The sequence below is a fragment of the Dreissena polymorpha genome, chromosome 1 (genome assembly GCF_020536995.1).
Source record: "Dreissena polymorpha isolate Duluth1 chromosome 1, UMN_Dpol_1.0, whole genome shotgun sequence".
NCBI classification, from domain to species: Eukaryota; Metazoa; Mollusca; class Bivalvia; order Myida; family Dreissenidae; genus Dreissena; species Dreissena polymorpha.
In genome coordinates this window covers 25,903,519-25,918,289 of record NC_068355.1, presented here as the reverse complement: position 1 = coordinate 25,918,289, position 14,771 = coordinate 25,903,519, and the positions used below count along the sequence as shown (strand labels likewise).

Genomic DNA, 14,771 nt, shown 5'->3' with positions numbered 1-14,771 from the left:
AAAGTTTATGATAGCAATTTACTTGGAATAAAATAATTTCTTGGTATTGGTTACTGCTAAAATGTAGATGTTTAGGCGTCACCAAAGAACTAAGCAAACTAGTGTTGTCAGCGTGTAGTCTTTAAGGGCAAGTGGCCTATAACATAATTAAAATCCAATTTATATGAGCAGTAAAATATATGGAAAAGTAAAGTGATACATATAATGAGTACAATTTAGAAACAATGTTAAGAAGATGATTTTCTATTATTTTTTGTTTTTATACAGGAAAAAAACTTCTTGAAAATGGGGCATAATGCATGTGCTTAAATTGTTGTCGTTGTCCTAGATTAGCTTGTGCAATCCACACAGGCATATTTGGGACAACAATTTCATATGTGAAGTATTTTTGTTTAGAAGAAATATCCTCTTTATGAAAATCCAGTCTAGTCAAAAAGTGTCCATCCTGATTACCGGTAGCTTCACATGTTAATCTGTGACAACTATTTGTAATATTTAGGAGCCGCATATTGGCTAATGAAATTACATCATTATGAATATACAGGTTGGTATACAGTGTTTTATTAGCCAACAATGTTTTAATACGAAATGGTTTGATTATATTAATTTTCGTGCTATTGAGGACAATAAACCAATGAAATGCCAGATTAGAAATTCATTAGAAGGAAATGTTGCCTATTAAACACCTTCATAACCAATCAAGAGGCATAGTTTCGTATAGATTGTAATATAAAATTTTTTTACAAGTTCACATCACCCACTGTGCTGTTGTTTTCAAGACAGCACCACCTTTGATATCGAGTTGGCCCAGCAACAGCACCAGTCCGGCCTGCAGGAGCCCCAGTCCAGGACGACCCATCCACTCCCCTGACCCATAACTCATCATACTTGATATTTGAAAAAATGGGGCCTTATGCATGTGCTTAAATTGTTATCACAGATAAGCCTATGCAGTTTGCACAGGCTAATAATGGACAACATTTTTCTCTTTAAGGTATTTTTTGTTGAACAAATAATCCTCTTTATGAAAATCCAGACTAGTATCCTCCCTTATTAGCTTATGTGAATTTCACATGCTAATCTGGGACAACACTTTCTAACATTAGTGATCCCTATATTGGCTTATGAAAATACATTTCTAGAAATGGAGTAAAGATTATAGATATAAATTTACAGATAAGTATAGCATTAGCCAACACTTTTCTTGTTTTAATACAAAATGACTTAATTGTATTTATGTTTATGCTATTAAGGACAAGGAACCAATAAAATGCCAGAATAGAAATTCATGTTTTTGAAAACCTTCACAGCCAGTCAAGAGGCATAGTTTGTTATAGCTTGTAATATACTTTGTTACAAGTTCCTATCACCCACTGTGTTGTTGTTGTTTTCAGCAGAGCACCAGCATTGATATCGAGTTGGCCCAGCAACCGCACCAGTCCCGTCTGCAGAAGCCCCAGTCCAGAACGACCCTTCCCCTCCCTTGACTTCTAACTCCTCCCCCTTGACCGCCTGCCTAAAAAAGTCAGCATCATTGAACAACTCCGTTGTGCAGGAAATTCTTAGCATGATTCTGTTCTGAACAAACGCAATGCCAACGTCAAGTTGTCCACACATAAGCCTGGGTAGTTTTGTTAAGCTAGAGTTCCCCGTGGGCCTGAGAGGGACGAGTGTTACAGACACGAAAAGTTATAGCAGTAGTTATGGTAACGCTAACAGTCAGTTGTTGCTGTTGGACATCACAACAAATATCATGAAGAATAAAAATTTCAATAAGTTGTTCCAATCTTTATGGGACAAACAGAAATTGAACGGAAGAAAATCAAGGAACAATAAAAGCGTACGCTTTCCTAGTGGGATCCATCTGCTGTTGATAGTTTGAACAATAGTAGGGTTACGGACTGCCCCAGATTGTCCTCTCAGCGGCCTGAATATCATAATAGAACGGACTTTTGGCAATATTTCTGACAAAGAAAGGCAACTTGGTTGTGAATACCCAGAGCACGATACATCCGTGCTGACAAAGAAAGGCGGTAATGACTTGGTTGTGAACACCCAGAGCGCGATACATCAATGCTGACACAGTAAGGCAGTAATGACTTGGTTGTGAACACCCAGAGCACAATATATCCATGCTGACACAGAAAGGCAGTCATGACTTGGTTGTGAACACCCAGAGCACAATACATACATGCTGACACAGAAAGGAAGGAATGACTTGGCTGTGAACACAGAACACGATACACCCATGCTGGCGCAGAAAGGCAGTAATGACTTGACTGTGAAAACAGAGCACAATACATCCATGCTGAAACAGAATGGCAGTCATGACTATGCTGTGAACACCCAGAGCACGATATATCCATGCTGACACAGAAAGGCAGGAATGACTATGCTGTGAACACCCAGAGCAAGATATATCCATGCTGACACAGAAAGGCAGTAATGACTATGCTGTGAAAACCCACAGAAAGATATATCCATGCTTACACAGAAAGGCAGTAATGACTTGGTTTTGAACAACCAGAGCAAGTTATATCCATGCTGACACAGAAAGGCAGTTATGACTTGGCTGTGAACACAGAACACAATACACCCATGCTGTGAACACAGAGCACAATACATCCATGCTGACACATAAAGGCAGTAATGACTTGACTGTGAGCACAGAACACCATACATCCATGCTGATACAGAAAGGCAGTAATGACTTGGCTGTGAACACAGAGCACAATACATCCATGCTGACACAGAAACGCAGTTATGACTTAGTTGTGAACACAGAGCACAATACATCCTTGTTGACACAGAAAGGCAGTAATGACTTGGCTGTGAACACAGAGCACAATACATCCATGCTGACACAGAAAGGCAGTTATTACTTGGTTGTGAACACAGAGCACAATACATCCTTGTTGACACGGAAAGGCAGTTATGACTTTGCCGTGAACTGAGAGCACGAAACATTCATGCTGACACAGAAAGGCAGTAATGACTTGGATGTAAACACCCAGAGCACAATACATCCATGCTGGCACAGAAAGGCAGTAATGACTATGCTGTGAACACCCAGAGCACAATACATCCATGCTGAAACAGAAAGGCAGTAATGACTTGGTTGTGAACACAGAGCACAATACATCCTTGTTTACACAGAAAGGCAGTAAAGACTTTGTTATAAACACTAAGATATCCATACATCCATGGGGTGTGCCACAGACGCAAATTACGCCCACCATTTTGAACAAGGTGCTTAAAGTGAACACGTCTGGTTTTGCTATGAGCACTTAGCACTCCGAGTTCAAAAGGCCTCACATTGAATTGATGCAAGAGAAGGCTTTGAAAAATAACAGCAGTTTTGTTGTGTGGTCCAGTACGCCCCCCGACTCGCAACCTGAAGAAAGCAGAACTCAAACTCGTCTCTTAGCAATATCAGCAAGGCCAGCATGTCATCTCAGCTTCTAGAGCTTCAGGTGAGACCTTACAGTGTAAATTATTTTGTTGAAATTGGGGCCGAAATTTAGCCCCATTCTTATCTCAAAAAGTCTATATTTATGATAACTGGCTTAAGTTCTCAATTCATGGTTTCCCGGAAGAAAAAGAATGTTTTGATAGGTTGCAACATTGAGTTAATCAGAACTCAAATTAAGCCTTTAGCAATATCAGCGAGGCCAGCATATCAGCTCAGCTTCTTGAGCTTCAGGTGAGATCATACAGTGTTATTCATTTTGTCGAAATTGGGGCCAAAATTGAGTCCCATTCCTAATCTTAAACAGATTATTTTTTCCATTATTACTGGCTAAAGTTCTCAATTCAAGGTTTGACCCAAAACAATGTTTTAATAGGTTACAAATTGAGTTTGTTTCCATATACAGCTCTATAAGTTGAACCTTAGTGCAATTTATCTTGATAGCACATATTCTCAATTTTTATATTATGTTTAGCAAAAACTACAAACATTTTCTCAATTAAATTCAAAACACTATGATTTTTTTACGAATTGTCCCAATCCAAAAACGTAAAAAATAAACTCTGCACAGAGCTAGTCCCTAGTTATAGCACATTTAAAGTTTTTTATCAGAATAACTGGCTTAATTATACCCCCACAAACAAAGTTTAGGGGGGTATATATTAGTGAATTTGTCTGTCGGTCTGTCTGTCGGTCCGTATTAAGTTTCCGCTCTCTAATTCAAGTAGTTTACATCCAATCTTCACCAAACTTGGTCAGAAGTTTTATGGAGATGATCTTAAGCCCAAGTTAGAACATGGGCCTCTCTTGGTCAAAAACTAGGTCAAGGGGTCAAGCATGGTGTCCGCTGTTTTTGTGAAGATGGCATGCAAAATATTATGTGTCAATGCGGCATGTGGGAGTATTCGTCAGGTCTTTGACAAAGCTCTAGTTTGTTTATTTCACTAAGTTTAATTACTATTTTGAACTCACATCTATTGTTTCTTATTAAATGCCATACAGGTGTATTGTCTCACATTAAAAGTTGTTAAGTCTCAGGTATAAGTCATAAACTGTGACATTTAAAGATGTGCAGACTCACACTTAAATATGTAGATTGTAACATTTATAGTTGTGTTGTCTCACATTTTAAGTTGCTGAGTATCACATTTAAAATTATGTAGCCTCACATTTAAAGTTCTATAGTCACACAATTAAAGGTGTACAATCTCACATTCTAAATTGCTCAAGTTATGCCTGTTTTTGATTTACAAAAAATAAATACACAACACATGTATAACACCTTGCTACAAAACCAAAAATTCCAATTTCAAGTTGGTGCGCGTAAAAATTGATACTACGTTACTCTGAGTTCTAATTGGTGAAAAATTAATTGCAATATTCTAAATATCAATTATAGGCACGATGTTTGGCATTTAAAAAACAGGTCTGTAAAGTAAGGTGTTGCAAGGCTTATTCATGTGTCCCTAAACAATCCGGTTTTAGTTTACTTTCCATTTCCTTTTCAGTGAACTTTACGAGCAAACATGACTAACGTCATTGAAGTGAAAGTCGATGAAAACCCCCCTTCTTGCACAAATACTACAACTCGCTTAAGAAATTCAGCACAACGACGTCTTGCGTCAGACTACCAAGCCTCCTATCAATATCTCCTCCCATGTTGGCTTCAGCAACACTTCCAACAGCAGAGCCTTGGTGAGTTGGACTTCCGTCTCAGCATCGATGTCGCTTAGCAACAATTGGATGATGGGCGTCGACAAATTAGGCCGGACAAGTCGCTCAAACTGAAATGATCTGATCTAACAGGTAGAGCAGGCATTGCGTGACTGACCTCGCAGTATGCGATTGACACCATTCAGCAACAGTTGTTGTTGGCATTTCTCAGGTTTGAGGTGGCGACTTCGGCGTCAAGACTCGCTCCATCTCTGTCCATGGCCCAGTTGCAGCAGCAACAGCAGCAGCAACAGCAGCAGCAACAAGAAAAATAAGTAGTATCTTAGGGGTGTTCTGGGATATGGGGCTTCATGTATGTGCTTAAATTGTCATCCCAGATTAGCCTGTGCAGACTGCACATACATAAAGTCCTATTAAAGTGTCATCCCAGATTAGCCTGTGCAGACTGCTTATACATCAAGTCCTATTAAAGTGTCATCCCAGATTAGCCTGTGCAGACTGCATATACATTAAGTCCTATTTAAGTGTCATCCCAGATTAGCCTGTGCAGACTGCATATACATTAAGTCCTATTTAAGTGTTATCCCTGATTAGCCTGTGCAGACTGCACATACATTAAGTCCTATTAAAGCGTCATCCCAGATTAGCCTGTGCAGACTGCATATACATTACGACCTATTTTCATAGAATGAGGCTCATATAGTTGACTTTACATCAGTCCTATTTCTGCATGATTGAGGAGAAGCTCCTAACATTAAATGTGAATTATTTGTTTTTAAATTGATCAAACTTGGTAAATAAATAATAAATAAAAGTTGATCTGATATCAGTTTTAGTCATAGAAGGACGGTCAGGGCATAGTTTTGTCTATTTTTTTGCCGAAATTCAAACCCTGAACCTAAAGTTTCTCCTTGCATAATTAAAATATCTGCTCTAATTGAATTGTTGAATTCTCTTAAATTTTAGTAATAAAATATTTAAATGCCTTCAGCACATTTAAAAAGTATTTTCTTAATTTATTTTAAATATTTAATTAAATTCCTGCATTTTGTTTTAAGAGCCTGTTTCTACAGGAACCTATGCAATCATAGATCGGTACCTAGCTGAACAACATGCTCTCTGGTCAGCTGGGCCCAGACGCCCAGGGACACCTCCTGGCCCAGGACCTTTGGACAAATGTTCAAATAGTACTACCCACAGGATGAAGCCACTCTGAATCCGGGGCTCCATACTTTCTTGGCCAGGGGACAAGACTACCTCGTCAATAAGGTACGTTGGTAATGCAATTTTCCATGTATAATGTGTAGTGTTTTACTCCAAATGTCAATGAAAATAGTTTGTGTTTGTTTAATATTGATAAAACTCTATCCTGGCTGCTAACTTAAATAAATCATTTATGTAATTGTAAACTATTTATAATAGCTGCCATTTGTATTGCCTTGAAAGGGCTCGGTGGGGGTGAGAGCATACAAATTTGTCCTTGTCTATAATTCTCCCTGTCCTTCCTTTCATCCTTCCTTAAGTCCCAAAGGGACATAAAATGTTTGTATCAAGTGTTTAGTGTATATCTCATTTGTATCAAGATCCATTTAACATACTTTATTTCTTAAATATTGTTTTCACTCAAACAACATTGATTGACTTCTTATATAACTGAAGCCATTTCAGAATGCAATTAAAATTTTTTGTTTACAGGGACACATTTCTGGGATGCGCTTTGATCTTTTTTATGTCCCCGACTATAGTAGTGGGGGACATATTCTTTTTGCCCTGTCTGTTGGTCTGTCTGTTGGTCTGTCTGTTTGTGCCAACTTTAACATTTTGCAATAACTTTTGCAATATTGAAGATAGCAACTTCATATTTGGCATGCATGTGAATCTCATGAAGCTGCACATTTTGAGTGGTGAAAGGTCAAGGTCATCCTTCAAGGTCAGAGGTCAAATATATGTGGCCCAAATGCTCATTTTATTAATAATTTTGCAATATTGAAGATAGCAACTTGATATTTGGCATGCATGTGTATCTCATGGAGCTGCACATTTTCAGTGGTGAAAGGTCAAGGTCATGGTCATCCTTCAAGGTCAGAGGTCAAATATATGTGGCCCAAATCGCTTATTTTATGAATTATTTTGCAATATTGAAGATAGCAACTTGATATTTGGCATGCATGTGTATTTTATAGAGCTGCACATTTTGAGTGGTTAAAGGTCAAGGTCATCCTTCACAAGTTCAAGGTCATCCTACAAGGTCAAATGTCATATAGGGGGACATTGTGTTTCACAAACACATCTTGTTTCTGTTCACAGAGGCCTTATACTCACAAGTTCAAGCCCAGTGAGCGATGTTCACCAAATCCTACTCTACATCTCAATAGGTAAGTCACCATGCCGTTGCAAAAGAGTTCACTGTGACAAAGCATTCAGGAGACCCAGACATAAAAGCCTTAAACTTTTTGATGCAATAAAGCTTTCACAAATGCCCAATAGGTATAACCCACTACAAACTGGGTTTCTGCTATTCAATTAATTGACCAGTTTATCTAATCTAAGTTTAAGGGTTCAGCCACAAACTACTGTATCTTATAAAGAAATGTGAAGAAAATGCAAAAGTTTCGAGCTAAACCCTCAAATTTGCATTTTAAATTTAACATCCAGAGTTATATTAAAACTCAAAACCACAACAGCAATAACATGAAACAATTTATCAGCAGGTACCAACATATTTGACTTTAAATCTTGACAAAATCAGGTTCCATATTAACTGTTAGTATGGTTTTTAAACTAACATTGAATTACGAGGGATCAGTGATGTTCGTAGCTTTTAGTTTATGGGGGTATATAGGAGTGAACTTGTCTGTCAGTCTGTCTGTCGGTCAGTCCATATTATATGTTTAAATATGGGTCATGCCGGGTCAAAACATAGGTCACGGTGTCACTTAGTGCGTTTTAAACATTCAGCATGTTGTCAGCTCTTTAATTCAAGTAATTTTCATCCAATCTTCACCAAACTTAGAAGTTTTATCTAGATGATCTCTTGGCCAAGTTTGAACATGGGCCATGCCAGGCCAAAACCTAGGTCACGGGGTCACTTAGTGCGTTTAATGCATTGAGCATGATGTCCGCTCTCGCTCTCTTATTGACGAAGTTTAATTCTGATCTTCACCAAACTTGGTCAGAAGTTTAATATAGATGATTGTAGGCCATGATTGAACACTGGCCCTTCCAGGGAGAACAAACTAGGTCACGGGGTCACTTATTGCGTTTTACACATTCAGTATGGTGTCCGCCCCATTTTTAAGTACTTATCATCCCCTCTTCAACAAACTTGGTCGGAAACTTAATCTAGATGACCTTCAGGCCATGTTCGAATATGGGCTATTCCGGGCTAAAAACTAGGTCAAGGGGTCACGGGTGCGTTTTACACTTTCAGCATGGTTTTCCCTATTTCAGGTCCCTTTCATCCCCTCTTCATGTGGGGGTATTCGTCACGTCTGTGACAAATCTCTAGTTTGTTTGTTTTTAAGTTAATGAATGGCTTTATGAGAGAGTATCAAGTGTGTTGCCAGGGTTAAACCCGCATTTTGATACTTGACAATTTTAATGAAATGCATATTAAGTCTTAAAAATTGTTGTCTTAATTTATACATGACATACTTAATTGCAGAAACCCGGATAGCAAGGCGTTGAGTTTGTTCTTAAAGCATTTGCACCAGAAGAAGTCAGCATCTTGATATTCTGGAATCTCCATGGTGAAGGACCCTCAGTCTGTGAACAAAATGCAGAGCGAACCTCAGGTGAGTGTTCAAGTCATGTGCATGTTTTTTTTACGCCCCCAAGTTCAGAGATGTGTGAGTGAATTTAGATTTACCTTTGTCTGTCCATACGTGCATCTTGCTGTTGGATTTGTATGCATAGTCTAAACTCGAAAAGTAGTGTTTCTAGTGTTATTAAACTAAACATATTTTCCATACCATACTGTGAATTTGCCTACTTGTGTATTTTGAATTCGTTTTCCTTGACATATGTGGAATTTTGAGACAAAAGCAAAATGTGGGTGAATGGTGGCAAACCCTTTCACAACTTCAAAACAAAACATTTTATTCCGATGGCAAAATGTATATTCATCAAATCACAATTCAAATGGTTTGGTAATAAAAAGAATACACTTTTTAATCATTTATTATTAATTATTATTTTATGAATAGTCTCAGGACCATCATTTTCTCGATGGATTCAAATCAGATTAGTTGTATCATTCTGAAATACCAAGTGCTCTGCGTGTTCTTTTTTCCATCGGTATCAAAGATAAAATGAAAAACTGACATTTACAGTAACAAGTCTTTTTTTCAGATGCCTTTTGACGAAATCAAACCATCCAATCAGAAACACAGACTGCATGTCACAGCAGTTGTTACCATATTGACCCTAGTCAAACGTAAGAAGCTCAGAGATAAATACTGATTTAGTTCTGCTTGTCTCTACATACCTCCTGGTTTGGTCAGCACTTACTCTGACTCTTTGAATATTATGACAGATATGGAAATGAATGACCTTGTTCAGATCGAAATGGCAGAATGACACATCACAAGAATTCAAGCGAAAAGCCAGAAATCATATCAACAGCCACATTTTGTATGTCACCCGTCAAGTTGTATTCAAAGACGAACAATAGTTTCTGCTCTATTTTGTATGTGACCAGTCAAGTTGTACTCAAAGAAAAACAATAGTTTTCGTTTTATTTTTTATGTGACCAACCAAGTTGTTTGTATAGGTCCCTGGTTTAACAAAGCATTTAAAGTATTTTTAAATTGATGAAACTTTCACAACAGATGTTGATCCTGATTATGGTAAATAAATGGGAAATACAATGTTATCAAAGATTTGTTAAGATTGCCAAAGCTGTTTAAATGATGCTGGTAACTTGAACAAAATTGAAAAAAATATTGGAGTGTTTTCAAGCTATAAGACATGTTTCAGTTGTCTGTTTTAACCCGTAGATATAGATAAGCTAGCAAAAAATATTTGTTCAGAAAGAGGTAAAATGTTTACGCTTCAGATTTTTATCTATCAACCTTATGAAAACAATACTAGTCAATTGGCTCATTCGGGTCGGTTTTCGACCATGAATCTTGTTTAGTAGCATACTATGTATTTCATGGGAATATAAATAAATTCTGGGTGAAATAATTTAATCTACCTTAAATAATCGATTCTGTATTTACTACTAGTACTTTGTTGATTTAAATGGATATTGTATGTTAAATGATTAGAGTATGACTCCTGTTGAAAAGCTTTAAATGAAACTGTGAATTAAAAAATATATATTATTTTGTTTTAGAGTTTTATGAAAAATGGCAAAAGATTGTTAAGTTGTGTTGTTTGAGTGTTAAAATTTGTTTTTGGACATAATAGTTTATTATGCTTTATGGTTGTATATGTACATGAAGACGACCAGATTGTATCCTCTTTAATCAGTGAGTAATTTAATCAAGATTTTTTGATCACTGTATCAAGTGTATATGTTGCCATTTATACATAGAGCAACTGTAAAACAATTGTATTTTAAATGTAAAGTATCCATGTATTGTTGCCATTTTTATAAGATAAACTCACTGTTAACATTTATTTGTACAAACCATTGTTTAAAAAACATTTCTTGTGTCAATGCTAAAATATGTATTAAACTGTTAAAATAATGCACAGTGAACGGCCACCGGAAAAACTTTGCGAAACCGAAATTTCGCAAACTTAAGTACCCTTTTTCTTGAAGGTTTGCTTATTTGTGATAAAGTATAAGATAAAAGTCTAACTTGTGATTAATAATTGGTTATTTTTGCTTGTTAAATGCGTTTTCTTCACTATGAACTTTATTTGCAAAGTTGGGGTTCCCATGGGATTTTTGTAATTTCCCATGGGATTTTTCATTATCCCATGGGAATTTTGGTTTCTCCCATGGGATTTTTCTCCAGCTTTTTTTATGGGAGAAAAAATCCCATGGGATTTTCAAAAACATAAAACACGTTCGTTTGTGCTTAGTTATCGATTTTAAGCATTGTTAAAGCATTTGTGCTTATTTTCGTTCAATTTACTTTGATAGAAAAAAAATCCCATTTTTTTATGGGAAAAAAAATCCCATGGGATTTTTTTCTGATTTTTAGAGATTTATTCATGTAACCTTCAGAAACACTACCTTTTAACAAATGATGCGCATTTCTCGCGATTTCAACGCGTTATATCGTGTTTTAAAATAATAAAAAAATCCCATGGGATTTTTTTCCCATGGGATTTTTTTGTCCCATGGGATTTTTTTTCCCATGGGATTTTTTTTTCCAATGGGATTTTTTTTAAGGTATAAGTTTCTAAAAGCTATATAATAATAATAATTATAATAATAATAATAATAATAATAATAATAATAATAATAATAATAATAATAATAATAATAATCGTGCTCAATATGATGAATTTGTACTTTTAAGCGACTAACATTTTTATTCGAGCCGATCGTCGAGTCCGAATGGTGAGTATAAGAGCAATTTACCTGTACAAATAAATCTCAATTGTGAAGAGAACGCTACCGTACTATAAAATAATCTTGATAATAAGTCATATCATTTCTCGACAGAAAATGAAAACAGTATCCATATTGATGTCAGCAATGTCCCCTGCTATGATAAATATTGACAAAATGAAAAACCTTGACAATAATTCCGTGTCGAATACGCATAAGATTATAGCAATCAAATTCATATAAGCATTGATAAGATAATTTGCGAAAATGGGTCTTATGTCAAATACGGCAAGCGTAGCTCCATTCCATAATGTCCGGTATTAAGTCACGTCAAGTTTCGTGGTCGAATTATAGCATAATAATCATTTTCACATTACGCGATTCATATGAGTTTCCCTACATATATTGTGTTAAAATTTATGTTACACTAATGTGCGATGATGAAAAGGGGATTTCGGTAATTCTACATTCGCCCGCCTAGTACCGAAATCCCCATATTTACGCCTTAAAGGGTCAATAGGTCATCGGTATGAATGGTTTTTGACTTCACATGAATGTTAAGGTGCAACAAATTTGATATTAATTTTAATTATTAAGCACTCTTGACAGCATTAAGTTGCCTTTCAGTGGGGATTTCGGTAATTCTACACTAGAACTTAAACGCGCGCCGGTACCGAAATCCTGCTGTACAAACCTTCAAGTGTCAACAAAATTATTATAGTGTTTTTTTTCATTAGCAACCAGTGACATGTATTATCTCCCATTCGGTTACTTCTTTTGGAAAATAATTAGCGGGGATTTCGGTACTGCTACATTCGTACGCCCAGAGCCGAAATCACCCATGTTTACGCCAATCCCCCATATTACGCCTTAAAGGGTCTATATGTCATTATGTTTGGGTTTTGGCTTTGCATTAATGTTGATTTGTACACAATCATATTAGTGTTAATCATTTAAACACTCTTATCAGAATATTTTTTCCATTATTAAATAGTTTATTAATGTGAAAAATGTGTAAACGAATGTAAAAAAGGTAAAATGTACATTTAAAACATTGGTTACACAAAAGTATATGTAAATATAACATGACATAGTAATAATAAGTCTTCAGAAAGTATTTTCCAAACAAATCTGATGAAACAAATGATATCGTACTACCTTATTTACAATATGCTATACACTTTTGCAATTTAGTTTCAATGTTTAATCAAAGCATAAATCAGGATAATATGTTGCCTCTTAGCGGGGATTTCGGTAATTCTTAACAAGCACATAAACCCGCGCCGGTACCGAAATCCCCGCTGTACAAACCTTCAAGTGTAAAAAAATACTGATTTAGGTTTAAATAAAGGGAACAATAGTATTTTTGGCCACCAAAAAGCACTTCCGCGTCAACAAAACGATTGAAATTATGTCAGAAACCCAGCTTTTCATTGTATATATTGCAATACACCATCGGCCGCCGATAGCGGAATACTGCGCTTGGCCGCTAAACAATGTGGATTGCATCAAATTAAATGTCAATTTTCGATTTTATTACAAAAATAAACACTGCCTTTTTATAAATATGTCAAGCACGTACACTTAACAAAAAAATCGATATATCTTTATGTAATGTAGAAAAGTAAAGCGCTTTATATATAACAATGTTTTATAATGTCTCTCTGGTTGAGAAAAAAAACTAAACAAAACCATGTAGAACATATATGTTTTCATAATTAAAAAAAATATTTAATGATGCACGTGATGTTTTATAATTGATATAAGTTCACGTGTCATTGAACGAGTTAAGGGAGAAATGCGAATTAAATTACACATAATTAAAAAATGATACTATACTGTCAGCTTGATTTATAAATTGTGTTCCATCGCGCCAATATATTCATTGTTCCATGAAATTGTGTATAAAAGCAAAACGATTGAAATTATGTCAGAAATCCTGCTTTTCACATGAAATGATCTTTAACACTTTTTTTATTCCAATCAGGTAATTAATAATAATAGGGGAAGTCTATACTGTGTATTAGAAACTTGTTGTGGTGATCCCTATCTTATCCGCTCAATACACATCCACCTGGCTACTGTACAGAAACAATTAGATTTACTTCCAAAATAACTGATTTCATTAATTGCTAACTTGTTGTCTACATTTTAAATTAACAACGATAATGGATCAACATCACCGTTGCACAATTATTAAGTTCACAGTAATCTGTACTTTAAATAGATAGCCTAATTAAAGACGGTGCTAATAAAGAACAAAGCGTGAATGTGGATATTAAGAAATTAGATCCTTTTTTGCATGCCACTGGCAGTATATCATTTTATCTTATATAAATAAGCCACATTTAAGACATGGATAAAATTAAAATAAGACACATTTGCATCTTTCATTTCTTGAAAAAAAAATAAGCACGCAGTCACATATAAATAAGATACATTGAAGACACAGAAAAAAATAAATAAGACACATTTGCATCTTTCACTAAATTTTCTTAAAAAACATGTGAAACTGAAGAAAAACATTTATTACTGACACATTATTCTAAAAGTCGACTGACAACTTAAGTTCAAAGAGGGATTTACAATTAAATAAGATCCATTTTCGCATGATGCTGGTTGTAGAGCAAGCAATACATTTCTTACTGACACATTATTCTAAAAGTCGACAGGCAACATAAATTCAAAGAGGGAACCACAATTAAATAAGATCAATTTTCGCATGATACCTGTTGTATAGCAAGTAGTCACATATTAATTACAGCTTGCATTAGTTGCAATAATTTTGTTAAGTGCGCGTGCTTCTGAACGTTGCGTTAAGCGAGAGTGTTGCCATTTTGTTAGTTTTATATTTTGGTATTATGTATGATTATTGCTTGTTTTGAATTTGAAATAAACGCTTTCTGGCAAATAAGCATCGTCTTAATTTTAATACAAATAATGAACATTTGACATACAAAATGTCCAATAACATACCGGCAATAACATTATATATATGTTAATTTCTGTGCATGTTTATACCGAAATTATAGCCGACATCGGCAGTTAGGGAAATTTAGTGACACACTTTAACACATCAAACATGCATGATAGTTCTTTTTTCATATGATATTCCCC

General features: G+C 35.6%; 1 long non-coding RNA gene across 4 annotated transcripts; it reads left to right on the top strand.

The window, feature by feature from the left end:
- The first annotated feature begins 783 nt into the window (after positions 1–783).
- LOC127874607 (uncharacterized) lies at positions 784–10,826 on the top strand. Of its 4 annotated transcripts, none has more exons than XR_008047015.1 (8): positions 784–994; positions 1,395–3,473; positions 4,978–5,164; positions 5,355–5,457; positions 6,202–6,412; positions 7,451–7,518; positions 8,808–8,937; positions 9,494–10,826. It is a non-coding gene; the product is annotated as an uncharacterized LOC127874607 (long non-coding RNA). The 4 variants fall into 4 exon arrangements; XR_008047013.1 differs by having other exon boundaries at positions 4,978–5,275; XR_008047012.1 differs by lacking the exon at positions 5,355–5,457 and having other exon boundaries at positions 4,978–5,275.
- The last annotated feature ends 3,945 nt before the right edge of the window (positions 10,827–14,771 follow it).